Here is a 14,815-nt window from a genome sequence, read left to right on the forward strand (position 1 = left end):
TTTTCTTGGCACATGAGCTTTATTCATCAGATTATGTAAAAGTAGGAACCAAAGTAGGATCGATCAAGAAAGGTGATTTATTCTTCTTCTTCTGCAGTTTTCTATTTTATATAGGTAAACGTTTCCTCCACAGCAGGCTACCTGCTTCTCACTTCCTGGTTGCACTATTTGACTTCTAGCTGGCTACTCAGGAAGTCAGGTACATTGATCCTCAATGTGTCATTTCATCTTAGTGTATGAAAGTGTGCACCTGTATTTTATCTATATGAGTTTTTTCTCTCTTGAACTTACACATCTCTTCTACCTGATTTTTCCTCTATTTATTTAAGTTCCTCTAAAAAGTAAATATTCAGTATTACAATATTTCATCTGTTTCATGTATTGATAGTCTACACAATGCAATTTACTTTATGAATTCATTCAAATCCTACCTCATTACATTTATCTATTATTGAACTTCTCTCTTCCAAATTTGTATGTTGAAATCCTAAACCCTGGTACCTCAGAATATGACTGTATTTGGAGATGAGGTCTTTAAAGAGGTTATTAAGTTAAATGAAGTCATTAGGATGGGCCCTAATGCATTTTGCTAATTTCCTTATAAGAGGAGGAAATTAAGACACAGACATATACAGAGAGGGAAGGTCATATGAAGAGAGAAGGTAGACATTTTCAAGCCAAGGAGAAAACCTTCAGGAAAAAACATCCCTGTTCTTAACTCCAACTCAGACTTCTAGACTTCAGAGATGGGTGACAATAAATTTCTGTTATTTAAGCCAGCAAGTCTATGGTAATTCATAGTGGCAGGCCTAAAATACTAATATCTCTTTTAATGTCCAAAGTGACATTAAAAATTTTAATCATTAAGTCACCTGAAATCTCACAAAAAGTCTCTTGTCTCCTGGCTTCCATGATATCTAGGTTAATTGTGCATTCTTATTTTGACTGGAAAAGGCTCAGTTTACATCTTCTGTCTTAGTATAATTAATAATAATACCATTTATCACTCTAAAAAATTCTCCAATCTGGATGATAAGTTATGTGTTAATCTTATGGTAGCATAACCTCTTATTTTTAGTCTTTTCTTCTCACTCAATTGTAGTCTCTTTTTTCTCAGGTTGTTTACCTCTGTTCTTCAAAATTGTCAGGATTCTTCTTTCTCATATTATATATTCAGCATGTAATATTCAGTATGCATACGTTTGCTTTAATTGGCATCTACACCATTAAAAAGGCTTGAAGATTCTCCAGACCTACTATACTTCTCATATGGCAATAACTGAATACACATTCCAAACATTCTTCTGAGTTTCAGAAAGGTATTTGAAATCTTACATTTTTAAAATTGAATCTACTTATCCTCAACCTCCTCTTGATTTGGAATTTTCTTCTACAGTCAAAGCTCCATTCTTTCAGTTATACATATCTTAACCTCTAAGACATTTTAGCCTTCTTTTCTTTCACTTTTCTTATCCAACTAATTATTAAGTTTTATTATTCATTTTTTTAATATCGTGGAATCTGTCTTTTTCCCTACTACTACCAATCAATTAAAATTTCATAAAATGTCTCCAATATTATTGCAATAGTCTTTTAATTGGTATCACTCTCCAGATCTAACTTCCTCAGACCGTCTTCATTCAGTACTAATATATATATAGTGTTTACTTATATAAATGTTATGTAACATTTATAAATATTTAAACATTTATTTCGATAATGTCTTGATGGAACATCCAAGCCTTTGCCTTTGAAAAAAAGTTCACTCTCTCAGGTTCACATTGGTGTTTTCCCCTAAATTTTATCAATATTGTAGAGATACTTGTAATTACTGAGGTGGGCTATGTTGTCTTTCTATGTCTTTTTTACTTGTTACTACAAAGAATTCATTCTTCATTCATTCTTCCATCAATTATTGACTATTAGCTGCTATTTAGTTATTAACTATTAGTTTGAATAAATTGTGAAAACTAAATCTATTTCCCCATCCAGTTCTAAAACTTGAGCTAGTTAAATAATAAGGAGCTTGAGACAATCAAATATCAGTAAAAACAAATAAACAAATAAACAAATAATGTAAATGCAGTGCTTTTAAAAAACTTGTGTGTTGATTAATTTTATATAATTATAATTATTTTACGTTCTTTTAAAATTTTATCTCTACATTTTTGGAAATAAATCACTATACCATACTCATATACCTAATTGTCTTACAAGTATACTTCCCTAACTGGAGATACATATTAGTAATTTGATTTAAATTAACCAAGAGCTCTATCTTCTCTTGCATTTTTTAAAATTCCAATATATAGTAGCTTTAATTATTTTTATCATGTAAATGTGATGGTCATGGCTTTGGTCATGAAAATGTCTTATCATTTATTTTGCACTCATAATAAAAATATTAAATTAATTTTTGATTAATCATTTAAAAAAGGTTAATTATGCCATTTTGGAAAATGTCAGTTATGTAAAATGCCATAGTTTAATAGTTCTGCAGTGAACAAAAATATAGGAGAAATCTCTCTGACTAGGGCTTTGCTGCTATCTGTATTATATTTTAAAAGGATTCTTTCTTGGCTAATAACTGTAAAATCACATTTTAGGAGCAGCACATGCCAATATAATATTCTTTTAAAGTATCCCTCCATGGCCACAAAATTCAGAGAAATAGCATATTTTAAAACTTGGCTCATGATGGCAGCTCTCCACTAAAAGCCAATTATTCTAGAATATTCTGGTACTAAAATGAATCACAAATGTTCCTCATTCACTGGAGTCTCATGAAACACTTTCAAGGCAGAAATGCAGTTTTGTTGAAATAACAGATGGATTAAATGGCCCCCTTGAACCCCATTAACAAATATTGTGGTTGCCATCCTGCTTATGATGTTGCTTTGCTTTGCAAAGCTTTTCTTAAAATTTGCCGAGTATTTGGAATCAAACACAATTGGTTTCGTTAAACTAGAAATATATAACCATGAATATGAAATAAATTTATATCAAAAATTGATTCTCAGAAGACACTTAAGAGAAACTATCTGATATTTTCAAGTAAAACAACATAGTCTCATTCTTTTTTGTTGTTGTCGTTATGTTTTGATCTTTTACACCTCATGTTGTGTACTGCACTGTTCATGCTGATTTCTATATTGCTTATTATAGTTAGGCTGTTTTTCTTCATAGATATTTTATGTAGTTTTTCTTAATTATCAATTGATAAGCATCTCTTTGATATTAATATGATTTTAGCATATTAAATATATATTCAAGAGCAAATATTTTTCTCAGTTTTGATCTTTCTGTGATTTTTTTCCTTAAACTCCTTATTTTATAACAGAATTTTTAAAGAAAGTATGTGAGACAAAGAAGTAAACTGGTATGTGTGAATCTTTCTGTTGTTCAGGTGCTTAATAAACATCATTGCAATGCATACTTATATCAGTAAGGTATATATTAGGTTCTTAGTTTGTGTGAGGAAGGTGAAGTTTAAAATCTTGACTACATTTACACTATGAGAGAAGAAAAATAAGTGAAGATTTAAAACTAACTTTGGTTACCTAAAGCATCTTAATAAATAAATATTAAAACACTTAATTGCTATAATAAAGTAAAATGGAAATAATTTGAAAGCTTTTCTTTAAAGAAAAAAAAAAGAAACAAAAATTATGGTCCTTGGACTGAATTTGATATTCAAAATGCTTTTTTAAAAAAAAAAAAAAAAAAAAAACTTTGTTTTTGTTAGTTGCCTATTTTTAAAATCAGAAATTTTACTTCCTTTCAGATCTCAGGCTTCTCTTGAAAAGTAAAATACGGCAACACAAGGCAACAATTAAGGCATACCCTCTGATGACATATGTGGTTCCTAATTTGTCTCATTCCAGCAATCACTTATGCAATTTGCTTATTTTCCTGTATGTTTCTAGTAAGCATTCGAATGTTCTACTCTTGTGAAAATGTTCATTGATTCCTCCTGAAATCATTTGCCTCACTTCCACCAGATGGTGGGTTATGCCTACTTCCCTGACTGGCACAAGGGAGAGAAATTGGATAAAGTTTATAACCCTTAAGTTGAAATACAAATCAGGACAACCCAGTCTGGCAATGGTTTGGCATTATCTTTATATTCCAGTTTACATGGTGTACAACTTTGGAAAGCAGATAATCCTAAATCTGTTTCCTCTGTGGTCATGATCTCAAACTCTTTATTATGGTAAGAGAAAGAATCAAATTTTAAAAAGAAGAAAATGAATAGAAGAAAAGATAGAAGAAAGGATAGAAGAAAAGTGAATGACATAAGGCCGTTTCATAGTGATTATTATCTCAAAAGCCACTTGCCTACTTTTCTTTAGGTTTCATTTAATTTGAATTAAGTGTTTTTCATCAATTACAAACAAATTTTGGACGAAAATAGGTGGGGGGGAGGAAGTTAGTAGTATCTAATGGTCCACAATGGAGGACTGTTTTAACATATAATAACATTAGCATTGTATGTAGTATTATAAGTTGAGCTAGTTAAAATATTTTGACTAATACTATATTCAACCATTAAAAAGAGGTAATGAACAATTCTCAATGCACTCACTGTACTCTGTAACTATAATACTTTTTAGGGAAAAAGTAGATTACGAAGTAATACATTAGTGGTAATAATAGCTAATATAGATTTGGCAGGCACTATTCTAAGTGTGTTTCATGTTTTAATTAATGAAACATTTACATAATGCTATGTAACTGATTATATTATTTTTGTCTATTTTCAATTTGAGAAAAATAAATCACGAAGAGGTTTAGTAACTGAAAGCGTTAAGTCCCCAGGCTGCTAAGAAAGAAAAGTGAAGAGCTGGTTTAGTACTCTCTAGCTCAGGAACCCCTGATTTTCATTCTCTATTCTGCAACTTCCCACTGCAAATCGATTGATTTTAAAAATAAAATGTAAATGGATAGAAGTAAGGATTAGAATTATATATTAAAAATTTAGCATTGATATTTTCTGGACATAGATGTATGAATGATTGTAATGTGTTTGAGTGTTTGACATTTTCAAAATGTTGAATAAGACATTATTTTGGAAGTTAAAAATATTAGCATGTAATTGTTTTTTAACATGTTTATCGATAATATTATTATACTTATCAACAGCTAATTGTATCATGATGTCTGATAAACATAAATATGGCCGAAAGAGACTGTCAAATACTTTTAAACTTCTCTGATAATACCTCACATTGGAAAGAACCCTAAGATTTCTGTTAATATCTATAGACTCAATAAATGTTTGTTAAATAAATGAATGGGTAAATGATTACCAAATAATGTTAGCACTTTACTGTTATATTATTAGTTATAAAGGTAAGAGAAAAAATATCCATTCATTAATAATTTAGTAAATGACATAATATGTAGAACACACAAAACAATTATATTTCATGTTACCTTAGGTATTTAAGAAAATAAAACTGTAGTTTTGATGATTGATATCAGAGGACATCAATAACAGAGGATATCATATTGATATCAGATATTGTGGTATATAATAACTCTGCCTGCTGTTGCTTATTTCTTTGAAAATTGATATTTTAGAAAAAATATTTAACCGAGAGACAAAGTCTAAAATTACACTGGGATTCATTTGCTTTCAAAGCTTAAACTAGTAATTTCTGAACCTCTCAGTGTACTTATTTTTATTGTTTTGCACTACATATGGCACTTTTGAAAGTCAAAGTTCTCTCTAATCTCATTACAGTAAAAGTATAAACTTTTAGTATTACCATTGTATTATTACTGTGGAGTTACTAAAATACTTTAGACTAACTGCCTTTGATTTATCATTTTCTCATGTCATTAAAGAGAGATGGAGGTAAGTCATTAAGTATTTATTTTAACTTGCATTATTCTATTCTAAACTCAGGTAATTTTCTCTTATTCAAAAAGTAGATACAATATAACTGCTATTTAACCAAGTCATTTTCTCATTAAAAAATATATATGTGTATATATATATATATAAAAGGACTAATTTTTTCACTCATAAATTGTTTGTTATTAAAACAGACTTATTACAGTCAAATCTATAGTTTTACATTATTGATCTTCTTGAATTTCTACACTTAAAGATTGTATATCTTTCAGAGTTATAAAATTTTAAAATTTTTATGAAAAGACCACATATGAATATATTATACTTGGTTATTTTTATTAGGCACATAACGGATATTTAAAATTATATTATATGATTGAAATAACAATTTAAGTACAATGGAAACATCTTATAAATTGTATTAAAGTAATCTCACAAAGGTACTGTGGGATAAAGGCTTGGGAAATAGAAATTTATGTTGTTTAGTCAATTATCTGTCCAATTAAAAAGAACCGAACCATTTAAATTTTATTTTTCTATTAGTTATATATGTAATATGTTTATCATGATCAAATGACAGCAATAATTCTTAATAATATTATGAAATATAAATCATGCTATTAATCCTAGCTTCTTTGTTATTTAAAACACTTAACCTACTTTTCTTCTTGAGAATACTTCTGCCAGACTGAGTCCATTTATATGTATTAAATTTAATTTGCTTGTAATATTCTTGCCTCTAAAAATTCCTCTTAATTTATGTACTCAGATTTCTCTTACTTGGAGAAATTATAGATTTAATCTTATAAATTTAAACTTATAATTGGTATCAAGGTGCCTAGTCATATTTAAGATAGTCCATTTGAGAAATTTAATGTATAATTTATAACTATTAATTTTTCAGAAATATTATGGTTCAGTGAAAAAAGAACAAAATTAGTAAAATATAAAGGAAGACTTATATTTCTTTGCATGACCACAGGGTGAACAACAGAAACAAGTTTTCTCAAATATTTCACGTTTTTTTTGTTCTGTTGACACATAATACAACATCTTGTGAGTCAGAATCGAGTAGTTTACTATTGAAACAGTGAACTTCTTTGACTTAATGGTTTAATTCACCACAGGTCACTAAATATTTTCTAAATTACCAGTGATACATTGAATCACTATAGCAGACATATCAAGATCTCTATTTAAAAATAAAATCGATTTTTAAAAAATTATTTCCAAGTACTAAAATGGATAGGATACATTTACATGCTATCCTAACTCTAGAAACCTCATCAACTTTACATTATAGCAAAACTTTAAAAGGTTTTCACTCTTAAACAGTTACCCATAAATCATTTATTAATCATGAAAGACTAGTAAATTACATGGCAGAGATGGTTGTACATTACTCAGTATAAAAGAAAGACATCCTGAGGAAATGAAAGTGCCACTCCTTAAAAAATAACAGTTAAATTTTATTGATTTCTGTGTACTGAAGCTGTTTGAAGTTCTTCACCTGGATTATTAACTCTTGTTATTCTTACAACTCTCTGAATTAGTTGCTATTCTTATCTTCATTTCACAGATGATGAAACTGAGACTAGGAGCACTAGGTAAATTGCTCAACTAGTAATAGCAAGGCTGTAATACACACCATGATCGTATCTGTGGTTTTATGGACAATGCTATACCTCCTTTCAAAACCTCTTTACTTATTGAAACATTTTTTTTTAAAATAGTAATGACGTAATAAATACCAATCCCATGCAAAAATCTCTTTATTCCTCTACTTTGATGAAAAAGAAAAAGAAAACTTTTAAGTATATGATTAGAAAGCAAGACAGCAACAAAACAGTGAACAAGCCAATAAGGCTAATTTAGGCAAGGGGGTGGGGGACTAAAATATATACCTCAGACCCAGACTCACATTCTGGCAAGGTGCACACCCACAATTACTGACACAGAGATGCAAATCATGATAAACCGACTGCTGCAAACCAGATTTCCTCAAGCCTCTTATATGAGTTTCCTAAGGCTGCCATAGCAAATTACCACAAACTACATGGCTTAAAATGACAGAAATTTATTTTCTCACAGTTCTGGAGCCTAGAATTCTAAAATCAATGTGACAGCCAGTCAGGTTTTTTCTGGAGGCTCTAGGGGAGGTGAATTCTGAGTTTCTTCATAGCTTCTGGTGATCGCGTGCAGTTCTGAACATTCTTTGTCTTGCAGACAGACTCATCATTTCGATCTCTGCTTCTTAATGATATGTGGCATTCTCTCTGCATATCTGTTTCCTTGAATCTCTACATTTCTTTCTTGAAGGACATAGTTCATTAGATTTAGGTGCTCATCCAAATTAAGTATAACTTTGTCTTAAGAGAACCCTGTTTCCAAATAAGAACACATTCACAGATACCAGAAGTTAGGACTTCAGCACACCTTTTTGGGAGACACAAATCAACCCATGGCTCCTGTCTCTTCTTACAATGCATGGTAAATAGATGAGTAAAGATGGATTTTGTATTTATGAAGAGTAAATAAATAGATATAACTTCAAATACTGAGTAAGTTTAAAACCTACAGCCATAATGAATGCAAAACAGTTATTATGACATAATCTGTCATTCAGAGTATGGCTTAATTAAACTATACTGACCTGGGAGGCAAACATTAATCATATTTAAGATAATTCAGTGTCAATCATATGTAAACTAATAGAACTTGCTGCTGAATAGCTGGGTTTTGCTAAAGAAAAAATCGCTCACTTGAATAGTCTTACAAATTTTTGATGATCAATATTAAATGACTGTTAACAAGACTTAGAGTATTAGTAATTTTTTCTAGTAAATGTATTTGTATGCTAACCAAGGAATTCTTTAATGCCTCATCCACTTTGCAAAGATCCTCTCTTGCTCTAAATCAGCAAATTATTTTTCCTCATAAATCATTATTATAGACTTTTCCCACAAACATCTGATAATCCTTAGCTGCTCATTCATATGAAGAGTAAAGCACTTAAAGATTGATCATAAACCGCACGCTCATGGAAGGTGCTTGGTGATATGTTAGGCTTACTGTGATTTGGCAAAGTCCAGTCATTTCACTGGGAGACTCTTTAATATTATTGTTTATAGGTCTGTATTTTGAGTTGCTGAGGAAAGAAGCTTTCAGTCTGCCCTGGGGAGCCAGAGAAGTAGAAGCCATCAGCATTCCAGGTGGCACTCTTAGTGCTAAATGGAGTTGGCAGACTCCCTGTTGAGAATATGTGCTTTTTAATAATTTCTTAGTTTTCAGTATGGCATTCTCACATGCCAGGCAGGCAGTGTCTTGGACCTAAGTACTCTCAGGTGCGTATTTTTCAGGAAATATATTTACTGTCTTTTTCTGAGAGCATGAAAGGTAGTCAACTCTCTCTGTGTGGAAATGGATTTAGGTTTAAACTCAAAAAAAAAAAATAATGACTTTTAACAAATCCTCATCAAAACACTGATGTTCAGGGGACCTAACATTTTAATTCCTGTAACTCTCATACAAACTGAGTTGTTTCTTGGATTCTGAATGTGCAAATCACAATCTTTCAGTTTATGCCCACCTACTACTTTGTAGTACTTTCCATTATTCAGGGATCTTTCTTATGACTTCTCTTTTCTATTCTCTTTGTGTTTGCGTATTCACGCTCTTTTCTCCTTATAATGTTATTTACTTTTCAGAATGGACTGTGCATGAACATAAATATTCAATCAGATATTATAACTTATTTTTGTGGATAATAAAACAAACCATAAGAAATAAACAACATACGGTTTATTGGTAGTTCACATTTAGTTGAGGTGAACTGTGAAACCCCTCCAGAATATAAAAAGATAGATTGGGGATTTGGAAGGCAGTAACTTGAGAGATATTTACTTATCTTGATTAGGTGGATGATGACTAGGGACACTTCCAAAGTCCAAGATCTTTCAATTTTATGAGACTTAATTTTTGAAAATGTTGACTTTGGAGTAATGAAATGCAAACATCATTCAATTGTGTAACAAACACTTTGAAAAGGCACCGTAAGTAGAGATTTGATCTTAAGATAAATTTGGTATTTAGTATATAAACAATGTAAATCTAAATTACAATTATTTAAGATACCGCATACCTTCTATAGATAAAATTGGCATAGAAACTTAGGTGCAAACAATTTATTTTATTAGAAATAAAAATAAGTTGTGATGCAGTGATCTGCTAAACTAAGTTTCATTGTTATACACACTATTGCACATTAATGTGTAGGTTTAGAAATGTTCTAAGTTATGGCACATTATTTATAATATTGATAGTCTGCTGCATCAAATTTAAGAAAAAAAATTAATCTAATGTACTATATAACAGGTGGTAGATTATTTTTAGAATTGCCAGTAAACTACTTACAGCAATACTCAAACTGATTCATTGAGTCTAAGGTAAGTTTATTACATTTAAAAGGCAAAGCTTTATGCCTCAATCTTCTCCAGTATGGACTTATAATATTTTATGAATTTACTGACTCTTTAAATGTATCCTCCAAAGTGAGAGATAACACTTTCTAAATAACTGGAAAAAAATCAAATTATAGCCCTTAGAGTCCTTATTAAATGGTATTCCTCATGAATGTCTTTATCTAAATAAAAAAATATATATATGTACATATATATGTATTAAATATATATTTGTTTTTGAATTAAGAAATTTAATTTTGATGTCTGCTGTCCAATCCCCTGGAGAATTCCCCATATGTACTAATTCAATTAAACATGAGAGTGACTGACCTTTAGGCCCAGAGACAGCATCACATTCTTATTCAGTATAAGAATTCTCCCTCACCTGGACATGTGCAACTGCACATACCCTCTGTTCTTGGACATGTAACATTGCACTTAGGTTCTGACCTTCCATGACCCCTGAGTCCTTTAAGATCTAATATAAGTCCTTTATCCCAGTAGGTGGTAGTGCAATTCCTTCCCCAAGTTGCCTCCTGAGCTGCAGCACCTTGTAAATAAAGTCAGAAAGCATGTTGCAATCTCACAATAAATGCTCTTTTATAGAACTTGGTCCCATGACACGGTTCAAGAATAAGATTACCTTCGTGACTGTAACAGGCTCCTCAATAAAGTGAGAACATAATGAAGGTTTCTCCCATCTTCCTTTCTTGAGGAGCTGAGTCTACCTTAATACTGAAAACTTTTTGAATTTGATCTCCCAGACTCTATATTGCTTTAAGTAATTTTAGCTGAAGTATCAGAACAATTCTCTATTTTGTGGATTACAGGAATAAGGACATATTTTCCATATTCCATGTTAAATGCTAACACTTAACAATGACCTTCAAAAACCTTTGTCTAGACCCCTTTATTATGCTCTAAACAATAAGAGAAAGAACTCAATACAGAGAAGTTTGATCACAACTTTTATAGGTCTTATTTTTCTAGTTAGAAAAAAATATTATGTGCAAGGCTATAATCTTGTTTAGGATTTGGGGATGATAAATATGATTATTATGTCTAATTTTCTGGTTATCAATCTAAATATTATTCTTATCTATTTTCTTTCAGATGCTATTTATTTTACTGTGGTAGAACTATATTCATATTTCATTAATATAGCTGTACATTGTTTTTAAAAAGTCAATATTTATTTTCTGTTTGCTTTCAATTGAAAAAATCAACAATATATTTGGGCAATTGTGTCAAAGGAATTTATGAGAGCTCCATCACACTTTTCTCAGTGTCTAAATAAATACTTGAACTATCTTTCATTTGAGGAACTCACCATATGTTTTAAAATGTGAATGATTTAATGCTTTGTTCATCTGCTAAGAAAGTTTTAGTAGAAGAATCCCTTTATCATTTTAAAATACTTGCTGAAAAGGGTTACTGTGTCTCCAAAAATAAATTACAAAATTGCTAATTTACAGTCTATTATCTGCTGCATGACCTCTGTAAAGCAAGCACCAGTTAATTGACTATTTATGGGTCACTAAGAACTCTCTTCAACCAACTACTATGAGAGAACTTAGAGAGTTTTGAGAATGATAGGATATCGAAGAGTAGCAGAATATGCTGTCTCCAAATATACGACTTAGGCATATTGAAAATTTTGACAATTGAGAAGAACCAACTACAAGAAAATTTTTATGACCTCTCCCTATTTGTATAAAAGCAGGACATACATTTATAAAGGTGTCTCCCTTCCCTTTCTACAAGGAAGGACAGAAATTAGTCACCAGAGAAAATTCTAGATTCTGATTATCTCAGAGACAACACCAAAAAAATACTATATAACAAATATTACTAACTAACCTTTGTCCTTCATTAGTTTTCCCTATGTATTTATCTTCCTACAATTTGTCATTCTTGAAACTCACTTTTTTTATTTGTTTTGTCACTAATGTTTTTTTTTGTTGTTGAGATGCTATGTAAATCCAAGTTTTAACTATCCCTTTGAGAACACATTTCTATGTGTTCCCATGTATATCTGTGATGCATATATTAATAAACTTGTGGTTTTCTCTTGTCAATCTGTTAATCTGTTTTTCTATTGTCAATCTGATTTACAAGGGCCCCACCAGACAATTGAGGAAGGTAAAGAGAAAATGTTTTCTTCCTCTCCTACAGCATAGTTATCAGTTTGTACTGATTTCTCTGAAACAGTCTTTCCAAAATTGAAAACTAGAACTCTAGAAGTTCAATCACAATGTGCCCTTCTTCTGTGTCCTTAAGTTTTCCTTTGTTGGATAACTCTATCATTCTGATTATCATAAATCCTGTCCTTTCTACATGACAGATTTAAAGATGCTTTAGTATTAATCGCTCACAAGCAAAATGACATCATAGAGTATAGTATGTTACACTGTAATATTGGGTGCTATAGCTATGGCTTATCTACTCTCTTTAGGCAGTAGCCATTTCCACACAGTAGATATTAGTCTACCAATTTAATTCTGTGAAATCATTCAAATTTATCATTGCCTTATCCTCTCCAAACTTTACCTCTAACTGATAATACATTTTTCCCTGCTAATTTGTTAACCTCAGATGGTGTAGAAAACTGTCATCTTTTTACATAATTCTGCATTAATACAATAGCTTTGATCATGCCACATTAATGGACATTCCTTATGAAATAACACCTGGAGACTGTTGGTTGTTCATGAGCTTACCTGCCTCAAGCTGATATTTTAAAAATAACATTTGACAATCCATTTTGATTCTCTTTGTAGATGATTCTTACCTCAAACAGAGGATAAAAAATATTGGGTTAAATATATTATTACTGATTTCTAACAGATTAAAAAATGCAATGGTCTCCCAGACATTAAATCAACATAAATGGCCCAGATAATAGTTCTTATTGGAACATGTCACTTCTCTAAAGGGTTAACATCTGTAGTGAGAATAGACATATCTTTGGAATAATAGATGATTTTTTTATTTACAGAGGCAGAAAAGATTTTTAACTACTAATGGAACCCCCGACTATGGCATTCAGATTTAGGATTGGCTTCATAACATAACCCTTACTAACGGAATAGTTGTATTTAAAATAAATGTACATACAAAGCAACAAACATTTGAAGCCAGAATTGCTTTTGGCTAGCACTATGATAAATAGGGTACAGTTATTAAAAATCTTTCAGTGCTCCATAAAGGAATCCAAACCCATTGCCCCATTAAATTTGTCCAGGCTTTTATTTATATCCAATAACAATCTCCAGAGAAGGAATAAACTTTACTGGTAACATTCAGAAGTTCTGACATTTTGAGCATCTCTTAAGACACCAGAACCACCAGAATCTGATCAACTGTGAAGAAACCAAATCATCTGAAATAGAATTTGTCAAAAATATTATGTGCCATCAGAACAAAGATTACTTGAATCTAACCTAAAACACCAATGGCATGGAAATATCACATAAATATCTGAGGATGTTCCTACTGCCTTTTCTGGTGGTGAAAAATATAATCTAAAAAATATCTGTAAAAGTTACTTCTTTATTTGGAGATAGGAAAGTTAGCCTTAAAAGCTTTTTAAGATTTTGGACATAGATATTATTCAGACTTTTTCATTACAGATATTCAAATATGTTCCTGTGATTATAGGCTTATTATCTCAGACAGATGTTTATATTTGAATTCAAGGAGAAAAGTGTTTCTCTTAACACTGATGACTGTTAATCTCCTATACTTTCTGTTCATGTTTTGGTTATCGGTAGACTCATGAGAATAGGAGCAAGTATTATAGTCCTTGAATCTAACTTCTTCCAAAAAGATGTGATCACATATTGTAGGGGATAGAGTACAGAACTTACTTATACAGAACTATAGAACTTACTCAGCTTTATAATCAATAGACTAAATTTGAGATTAAAAATCAAACAACCAACAAAACAACAGTGTCTTGAATCTCTTCGCGGACTGTAGTCTAGAACCTCATTTAGTTGTGACAAACTACCATAGATGAAGGGACCATGTCAGGCACTGCTAGCAACTAATACTACACTACAGTAAAATTACAAGTTGCTGATCATTTGATCTATCATTGTCATCTCAAATGGCATAATATTAGTAAACTGAAGGAGGATTTTAAGCAGCATACTTTTGTCCTCAGGCTGCACCATGCTGGAGTTATGAAAAGTAGACCATGTAGTTTAAAACCTGCCTCAAACTTTACTTTGAAGAAAATTAAGAATTTTTAAAACCTTAAAAAAAAAAAAAAAACTAACATGAGAGGTATTTGAAATGAGGAAAATGGTTGTTAAGGCATCATACTAGCATCTCAAAGAAGTACCAATGCAGTGTATGGGAAGGGTATTACATTTTTTTTCCCGTATCTTTAACAGAAATCTGGGTATAACTTAGAGACACAATAAGCTAAAGGTCACCATTGTACAAAAAGCCTCCCAAATTAATATAAAAAAGAGGTATGAGAACTACA

The sequence above is a fragment of the Rousettus aegyptiacus genome, unplaced genomic scaffold (assembly GCF_014176215.1).
Source record: "Rousettus aegyptiacus isolate mRouAeg1 unplaced genomic scaffold, mRouAeg1.p scaffold_m13_p_10, whole genome shotgun sequence".
Taxonomy (NCBI): domain Eukaryota; kingdom Metazoa; phylum Chordata; class Mammalia; order Chiroptera; family Pteropodidae; genus Rousettus; species Rousettus aegyptiacus.